Raw genomic sequence first — 9,772 nt, 5'->3', positions numbered from 1 at the left:
AGTCAGTGGCTTTCATAAAACTGAATTATATGCTCTGTTGAAACAATGAACACAGGTCTTGGGGACTAAGTCCAGAAAAGAGTAAGACTGGGTACTAACTTAAGCTTCTCTAGGCAAGTTATCTAGGTGTTTGCCTGTAATGTAAGGCTGAGAATGCTTAGAGATGCTGAGTGGAACTAAACAAAAAGTTACACAAAAGCTGAACTTCGGTCTCAAAGTAAGCTATCTGCCCTCATAAATTCTGTTTCTTTATTAGATTTAGTGTACTGAATTATAGTTTGTTTCTGTAACTCCCTCTTCCACTATATTGTGAGCTTCCCAAGGGTGGAGAACCAGTCTTGTCAACTTTACTTATCAGTGCTTAGCACGGTGTTTATTTGGTAGATAGTAATTCTTAAAAATGAAAATATGACAATGTTTTCCCCTTCAAGACCCATTCATGATCCTTCACGACTTGACCTTCAGCCTTATTGGAGGCTATTCTTCACCTCAAGATTTTCACTAAAATAAAACCAAACATACCATACATTTCAGTGCATTTGCTCATGCTGTTTTCTCTGCCTCCAACCCCCTTGCCTTCTTTCTTTACTGGCTACTTACACTTATCCTCAGGGCTCAGATTAGGAAAGGAAAACAAATGAGAACATAAAACCAATATTAGGAATGAGAAGGGGACATCATTACAAATGCTCAAACATGGAAAGGATTATAAGACGATAGACTGAACAACTTTATGCCAGTAAGTTTGATAAAATGGATAAATTCCTAGAAAAACATTTCTAACCAATACTAAATAAAAAAGAAAATTTAAAAACCTAAATAGTCTATAACCATTGAAGAAATTTAATTGGTAGTCAAATATCTTCCCACAAAGTAAACTACAGGGCCAGATGATTCCACTGATGAGTTCCATCAAACTGTCAAAGACTAAGAATTTCAATCCTAAACAAATTCTTTCAGAGAATAGGAGAGGGAACACCACTCAATTAATTTTACTAGGTTAGCATAACCTTTGATACTAAAATCAGATAAGAGTATTACAAGAAAAAAATATTATAGGACAATCTCATCCATGAACTTAGACATAAAAATCCTAAATAAAACATAAGAAAATTGAAAACAGCAACGTATAAAAAGAATAATATATCATGATCAAGTTGGGTTTATAATCAATAAGGTTGATTGTAACATTAGAAAAACAGTCACTATAATTCATCACATTAAAAGATTAAATGAGAAAAGTGATATATAATCTCAATAGATGCAGAAAAAGCCTTTGTTAAAATCAATGTTCATGCATGATAAAGAATCTCAGTAAACTAGGAAGAGATGATAGAAATAATCTGATAAAATATGTTTACAAAATCTAGAGCAAATATCATTTTTAATGGTGACATTGAAAGCTTTCCCTCCAAGACAAGGAGCGTGCTATCATCCCTTCTATTCAACACTAGCGAAGGTAGCCATAAGGCAAGACAAATAAATAAAAGGCATTGCAATGGAAGAAATAAAACTTTTGTTGTTGGTAGATGATATGATTGTGTATATAGAAAATCTAAAAGAATCTACAGTTTTATAATTTTTCCCAAATGGTCTCCTCATCTTTTGCTAAATTTTATTCTTAGAGATCTGTTATTTTTTAATGTTAATTTGCATGACGTCTTTTTAAATTTCAGTTTTAGTTTGTTGCTAATGTATAGAAATAAAATTAATTTTTGTATATTGATTTTGTATTTAACAACCTTGCTGCACTTTCTTACTAATTGTAATAATCTATCTCGAGATCCTTTTGGACTTTTTGCTCCCAATCATATAATCTGTGAATAATGACATGCACAGGATACATGAACAAAGTCAGACCATAGCTGCAAAAAGACTATTCATAACAGTCTTGTTCACAATTACCCCAAACTGCAAACAACACAAATGTCAATCAACATCAGAATGGATAAATTCTGATATATTCACACATACAGCAATGAAAATGAATGAACTAGAGTTAACATGCAACAACATGGATGACTCTATGAAACATAATATTGAATAAAAAGAGCAAGACACAAATACATATAGTATGATTCCATCTATCTAGATTTTTTAAAAAAGCAAAATAACTATATTGTTTAAGGATGTGTACCTTAACGGTAAAACTATTTAAAAAAAGCAAGGGAATGATTATCACAAAAATTAGGGTAGTAATTTTCTCTAGAAATGAAGGAGGGCATTATGATTAGAAGGGACAAAAGGGGAAGTTCTGGGGTGTTGGCAATGTTCTATTTCTTGATCTTTATTGTGGTTACATGGCACTTACTTTATAATTATTAAACTATATGGTCATGTTTTATAAAATTTTCTCTATGTATGTTATATTTAATAATAAAAATATTTCAAAAAGAACATGAGGACAATCATAAAAGAAAATGTTTTTTAGATTGAAAAAAACATGTCCCCACCTCTGGGAACTAAAATGATTTTATATAATTGTTTTTTAGATAAAGAATTCAGGAAAATAAATGCTCCTTTGATTTCCCTTGGGTTCAAGAGAAGGCTATTTATGATAATTTTCAGAAGCAGTTTGGAATTTAGGATCTTCAAGAATGATCTAAGAGTGCATTGATAAATGTGTTTCTCAAAATGAATCTGTGAAGTTATTCCCCTTCAAACTTTCCTTTTTGGATGATGGAAGTTGGCCTTTGTTCATTCAACAATTTTTTATTGAGCTCCAATTATGTGCTGGTTACAGCTGAACACATAAATGAATGGATATGCTAATCTGATGAAAGTAATCTTGAACCAGAAATCCAAATCTATATATTTACCAAGAAAGTACATATCATAAATATCTTTTAAGTGCATGGGACCAATGTAATGCTGAAGTTGAGGCTGACATACAGATTCACGCAAACAGGTACCCAGACAGAGGTCTTATTTAATGTAGAACGAGCTCCTATTCCCCCCAATCCATCTTCCTTCACATCTGAAACTCTTGTCATTTTATTTATTTTTATTTATTTATTTTTCTGTGAGGAACATCAGCCCTGAGCTAACATCCATGCTAATCCTCCTCTTTTTGCTGAGGAAGACCGGCTCTGAGCTAACATCTATTGCCAATCCTCCTTTTTTTTCCCTGAAGCCCCAGTAGATAGTTGCATGTCATAGTTGCACATCCTTCTAGTTGCTGTACGTGGGACGCGGCCTCAGCATGGCGGGAGAAGCGGCGCATTGGTGCGCGCCCAGGATCCGAACCCGGGCCGCCAGCAGCGGAGCGCGCACACTTAACTGCTAAGCCACGGGGCCGGCCCCACTCTTGTCATTTTAGATTATAGGCAGTACTAATTTTGCATGGTTCCAGTATATACAAATCTCAGTTACTACAGTTTAGTTAATTAACACCAGTCCCCCATCAACATAGTTCAAATTTCAGTTACCAGAGAATATAAACTATAATTACATAAAGGACAAATCACAGCTGGTTCTTCAGTCCACAAATCACTACATAAACAACAGATGCACATCATGATCACTGATCAATTATGTCACTTCTTTCAAAGTTTGCCGGTGACTGATCACTGCAGATCTCTTTTTCAGTTTAAGCAGACAGCATAGTGTGTAGTTGTTTTATCTCCTTGTCTTCTAGTGATAAACTCATATGACATTTTACAAAAATGGATAATTGAAAGAGGAAATTGGCCAACAAAGATGAAAGTGTAGCAAATAAACAATAAGTGGTAATGCTGAAAGTGAAAGTAGAATGGAACATAAATGAAGTTATAGAAGAAAGAGCTGACTGTGAGAATATTGACAACCCCGCCATTTGATAGACTTTAGACAAGCAGCCAGAGGAACTCAGTGAAGGTGGACTCATCAATATAACTGAGGAAAGTGTTTGTGACAAAAAGTATGAAGATGTCCCAGAGAAAGTGCCACTGGCAAAACATTTCATATTAAAGGAACTCTTGGAGATATTTTATAAAATTGAAAGTGCAAAGGATGAAATGATGGAAACTGATCCAAACTTAGGAGTATAACAATTTGGTAAGGCACAGAAAAAGATGCTTGCTCTGTCATAAGTTATACCATGAGAAGAAGACACACACAAGCACTGTTTGAACCACTCGATAAGTTTTTTACAAAGAAATAAAACACTTTAATTTTCAATGTTTCTAACGTTTTAAATTACAGTGTGCTAAATAGATACTAGTTTTACTATTTTTCATTTCTCTGTACACTTATAACTGACAGTAAGAGAGTGTTTAATGTTTTTCAACAATTTTGAGAGATTCCAGAACAAATGTAATTTTTTCCATTGATTATTAAGATCACTTTGAAGCATTTCAGCTTGTGCAGTCATTTTTAGATCCCACACTTGTGTGCAATTCCAAGACTGTACTTTAAATGACATAAGAGACAGCTGTCTTCCCTATATCCTCAAACATGATCAAATAATGCATCCGATGCATCTGGGCAAAGTACTAAGCAGCATCTGACTATATCTGACCCTATACTCTCCACTTTTCCCAAGAACACCCACTTATTGGTGTCCCCCTGCAAACTGGTTAAACCTGGAACTGGGCCTTGAATGACCAAAAGCCATCAAGTTACTCCCTTACTAAAAACCAATGGCTTCTAATCACACTCAGAACAAAATCCGAAATCTTTACCCTGGCTGGAAATTCTGCATGTGTCTCTTTCCCAACTCTCCATCCTCCTGCCATGCCATCCCTGCCCAACCCCTTCCCAGCCCACCCCTGTCCCTGGGGCACCTTTCAGCTCCACAGATGCGTTCTGGCCTCTCCCCGTGGATCCTGCTGCCCGACATCCTTTTCTAAGCATTTCCCCTCCTTAACCCTACTCATCCTTTAGGTCTCAGACTTCAGGTCTTAATACCTTAGGGCCCCTTTACATGTCCCCGTAAAAGCACCTATACCATGCTTTTACAGCCTTGGACATTTTGTGTGTGATAAACGATTCAGTGGTTCTCCCTCCTGCAGGGCTGCATTAAAAACTTTGTGGATCCTAAGCACTTTTGCCTTCATGGGCCCCTTCCTCATTTAAAAGAAAAAAATTAAATTAATAGATTTTCGTAGATCCTAAAAATTTCATTTTTTTTTCTGACGTAAGAAAAAAATGAAAAGATATTCTTCGACCCTAAGGGTTTATTGTTTTCTTCTGACTTTACAAGAAGTTAAATATTTTCGTGGGCCCCCAAAGTGCTGTGGGCCCTAGGCACGGCGCCCACCGTGCCTGACAGATAGGCGTCCCAGGCCCCGGCCCGGGAGAGCCCGCCGAGGAGACCCGGCGTCTGCCCGTCCCGTCCCGTCCCGTCCCGTCCCGTCCCGTCCTCAGAAACGTGTGCGAAGGGTTGACTCGGACCCCCGGTGGACCTGGGCCTCCGGGCGGCGGTCCTACCCCGGCACCTGCCCCGGCCTGGCCCGCCAACACGTGCCTGAGGGCGGGCCCGAGCTCGGCCCAAGCCCATCCCGCAGGCGCTGCCTGCCTCCTCCCTCCCCGAGGCCCTCAGCCCTTCTCCTGCCCCGAGGCGTGGAGAGGCGCGGACGTCCCCCCTTTCTTTGGGAAGGTGAAGACCCCATTACCTGGCCCTTCCGGCTGTCCGCGTGCGCCTGCGCCGCCGAAGGCGCCCCCCTCAGGCCGGCGGCGGCTGGGCGGGCAGCTCACTGAGGGCGGCGCCGCCTCAGGGTCGGCTCCTCAGGACCACGGTGTCCAAGTCCCCGGGCGCCCGGAAACAGCCGTTCTTTGGCCCTTAGGTGGAGTTTTGGATCTCTGTTGAGAATATCATGCTAAATCTAACACTTCCTGTTAGCTACCTGCCATGAAACATTCCAGTGGCATGAGAACCCCCCCATCATGTTCTTGGCTTTAACCTTTCTCTTCCATATCATTCATTCACTCATTCAGTTAGTCACTCTTTTATTCAATAAATATTTATTGAGGGCACATTATGTGCCAGGCACTGTGCTACGACTTGGGGTACAGTGGACACACGAACAATGGTCTCTGCTCTCATGGAAGTTAGAGTTTATTCTTCCCTCAGGAAGCTCTAAGTCTTTTCAAACCTCTACATTCCAAGAGGGTCTTCCCCTCTCTACTCATACTCATTCTCATTTACTTGCTGTTGATTCCTATAGTCCCTTTGGTAAAATCCACTTGGGATAGGAGTGTCCTGGTTCTTATTAGTTGCCTGGTCTGGGTCTTCAACTCTGTCTGGTTGAATGAGAATTCTTCTCTGAATTAGCCCACAGGAGAAGAAAAGATAATGCTAGTACCAAACCAGAAATGGACAAGCACTTTCTCTTTCTCTCTTTACTATTGTTTTTTTTTCCCCCCTCTCAGTTCATTGCCTGAGATGCAGGTTGGGGGAGGGAAGGTCAGTTTACCAATAAGTGGTTCAGGACAGGTTAGAACCAGCAGGAAAAGAGCCACCTGCCTATGTTCTAATTCTACTGAACCACTTTTGCTCCTCTCAACTGCTTCTCAGAGTAAAACCAGAAATATTTAACCCAAGTGTCCCAGGTGTTGTAATCTAATGTCCAATAGACTTCCTGTGTTTCAACATAAGGGATAGCTTCTCAACAGGTCTTTCCCACGTAGTCCAAATTAGTCTTCCTCTCTCTAATCTCCAGATTATCCTTTCACTGATATTAGAATTATCCTTGTAAAAATATATTTGGTCATGTCATTCTTTAACTTAAAAACTGTTTGTGCTTCCTTTTTGGTTAAAACTATTATAACTGACCCCATCTACCTTCCCAGGCTCAACTCCAACAATATCCTGACTCTACCTCCAAATCACACCACTGTGGAAATGAATAAAAGAAGCCTTAACTAAAGGGGAGTCGTAAAGGCCTGTAGGGGGAGCTCTCACGCCCTATCACACATGTCAGTTACACCAACCAGGAAGAGACAGAAGAGTCTCTTCTGAGACAGTAGAGAAGAGACAGTAGTAAAGTAAAATTACTTTACTACTGAAGGAAGATTTCTCTCCTTGCTGGGCCATGGCACAGCCAGTGAGAAATGCCCAGCTCAGCCAATGAGACTCAGTTGCTGCCCTGAACTGTTCCTTTCCCCCAATGGGCTTTCCTTTAGAACAGCCCCTCCCTACTTTTCCTTTTTCTCTTTAAAGGCAGCTCCCCTTCTTTGTTTGTTGGATTTGCCTATGTTTTACCATAGTATGCACATTCTGAATTGCAGTTCTTTTGTCTATTCCGGAATAAACTTATTTTGAAGCTTTTCAAGTCAACACCACCTATTGCTCCCAGCTACAATAAAGTTCTCCCTATACTCTCTATAAGCTGTTTTATCCATCTGGAGTGGTACTTATTTAAAAGTGTGCCAAGAACTGCACCAGACATGGAAGACTATGACACGATTCCCTGAAGACCCCACTAAACTCTGAGGGTGACAAACTGATTGCTGAGAAAGTGCTTGCAGACTTTCAACTACAAGGAGGGTAGTTGACCAAGGGCATCAGTTGCTGCCTTAGAAATCCACTCTCACGTTTGCATGGAGACCACATTTCACAAAGGCTGCTCCCAGGCAACAACTGAGTATGGTGGGGATACTAAAGCAGACTTGTTCCTGGAAGACACAGGACTCCTCTAAGGGGTAGTGTTGGCTCCATGATTCCTCAAAAGACTTGCTGAATTTTCAGTCTAGGATGCTTCCTTCCCTCTCTTCTTTATTTGGGGTCAGACTTGCACCACATCTCACTGCTCTGGAAGCCTTTCCTGGCTTCTTCCTCATTTTCTTTCACAGGTGTTTCGCCTGTAAAATCCTTGTACATTTAATCTTATCTTGGTGTCTGCTTCTTGGAGGACCCAGACTAACATATGAATATTTGAACAAGTAATTCCAGACAAATGTAATAAGCACCAATAAAGGTATTAAGCAAACATTCACCAAATATTTACTGACTGCCTACTATATGCCAGACACTGTGCTAGGCTCTGAGAATAAAGTCATCTCTGCCCTCCTGGGGCTTAAAGTCTATGGAGGACAGACCATGGCAATGTGCTCTCATATGAGCTACAGCAGGGGAAACAACAAGGTTATGGGGGCACATAGGAAAGCATAGACTTGGAGAATTGGGGCAGGCTTTCCGGAGAAATGGATTAACATTCTGAGCTGAATCAGTAGAATAAATAGGAGTTAGGTAAGCAAGGGGCATGGAGAGCATTCCAAGCAGAGGGAATTCTGAGGAAATGAAGAAGCTCAGCTAGTCTGGAGCATAGTATATGGAAGAGGTAGGCAAGGGGCCAGAACATATAAGGTCTTGTGGACTATATTAAGGATTTTGGAGTTCATTCCCTAGCAAAGGTGAGGTGGGAAACTGGACTGAAGTGTTTTAAGCAGAGGAGTGATATGATATGATTTGTGTACTGGAGAGAACATTCTATCTGCCCTAAGGAGAATGGATTGGGGGCTGGAGTTGGGTTGGTGGTGGCTGGGGATGGAGGCAAGACTGGAGTAGGAAGTAGCCCAGGCAAAAATGATGGTGGTTTGAATTAGGGTGTTGGTAGGGGGATGCAGATATGTGGTGGAGATATTTAGGGGTTAAAATTAATTGGTGATTGATTTGATTGATTAGGAGGAATCTAGAATGACAGAGCCAAGAACATAGTAGGCATTCAATGAGTATTTATTGAATAAATGAATGCAAAGTTTCTGGCTGAGACAGCTGGAAAGATAGTGGTGCTATACACAGAGATAGGAAACATTGGTTCTACTATCTACCCAGTTACTCAGGCTGGTGTGGAGGTGAGGATGACAGCTCAGTTTTGGACATGTTGAAATCAAGGTGCCTGTGGGACACTGAGTGGAGATGTTCAATGGGCAGTGGGATGTATGTGTCAGAATCTGAAAAGAGAATTATAGACTGGATATGTAGATTTAAGAAATAGATATTAATTAAATTAGTATGAATGGGACTGCCTAGAGCAGTGACTTTTTTCAAAGTGGGGATCTCAACCCATTAATACTTAGTAAAATCAATTCAGTGGGCTGCAACCAGCATTTAAAAAAATGAAATAGAATAAAATGCAATACAATAGAAAATATCAGGGTTTAGCTCCTGAATTAAAGATAAATACATTATAGTATGACTTTGTGAAAAGTTTACTTTACTAATATATTATGAATGTGTGTACTTAAGTGTGACTAGGTTGCAATGTAAAATGAACTTCTTATTGTGTGTTGCTGTCAAAAAATTTGAAAAAAGTTTCTGAAAAAAATCAAAAGACAAATAATCAATACCAAACCATGTTCAGAGAGGGAACTAAGGCCTAGACTAGATTGCTGAGGAGCAGCTAGGGAGAGGCATATATCAGTGCCAGAGGAAGAAGCTCAGAGGAAGGTCCTGTTGTGTTGAGGCTAATATGTTAGAAAGCAGGTTTCAGAGAGAAGATTTGATGAACCAATCTCAAATATCTATTTTTCCTTCTAGACTAAAGCAGTTTGAATTCAGACACCATATTTTAATCATCTTCTTATCTTTGGTACTTAGCAAAATGCCTAGCACATAGTAGGCCCTCAATAACTACTGAATGAATAAACCAGAACTTGCACTTTAGAAAGATTACCCTACTGGCAATCTGGAAGGAGAGAGATTGGAGACAGGTTTTTAAATTTTTTTAGTGAAACTATTGCATAGTCTGGATGAGCAATGATAAAGTCCTGAACTATGACAATAATGGAAAGAAAAGAATGATTTGTTTACGAGGCAGAATTATCAGGACATGTGACTGCTTATATGTGG

The sequence above is a fragment of the Ceratotherium simum genome, chromosome 11 (assembly GCF_057802395.1).
Source record: "Ceratotherium simum simum isolate JZ-2026a chromosome 11, ASM5780239v1, whole genome shotgun sequence".
Classification (NCBI taxonomy): Eukaryota; Metazoa; Chordata; class Mammalia; order Perissodactyla; family Rhinocerotidae; genus Ceratotherium; species Ceratotherium simum.
The sequence above is the reverse complement of the archived record's forward strand: the minus strand, read 5'-3'. Positions refer to the sequence as shown.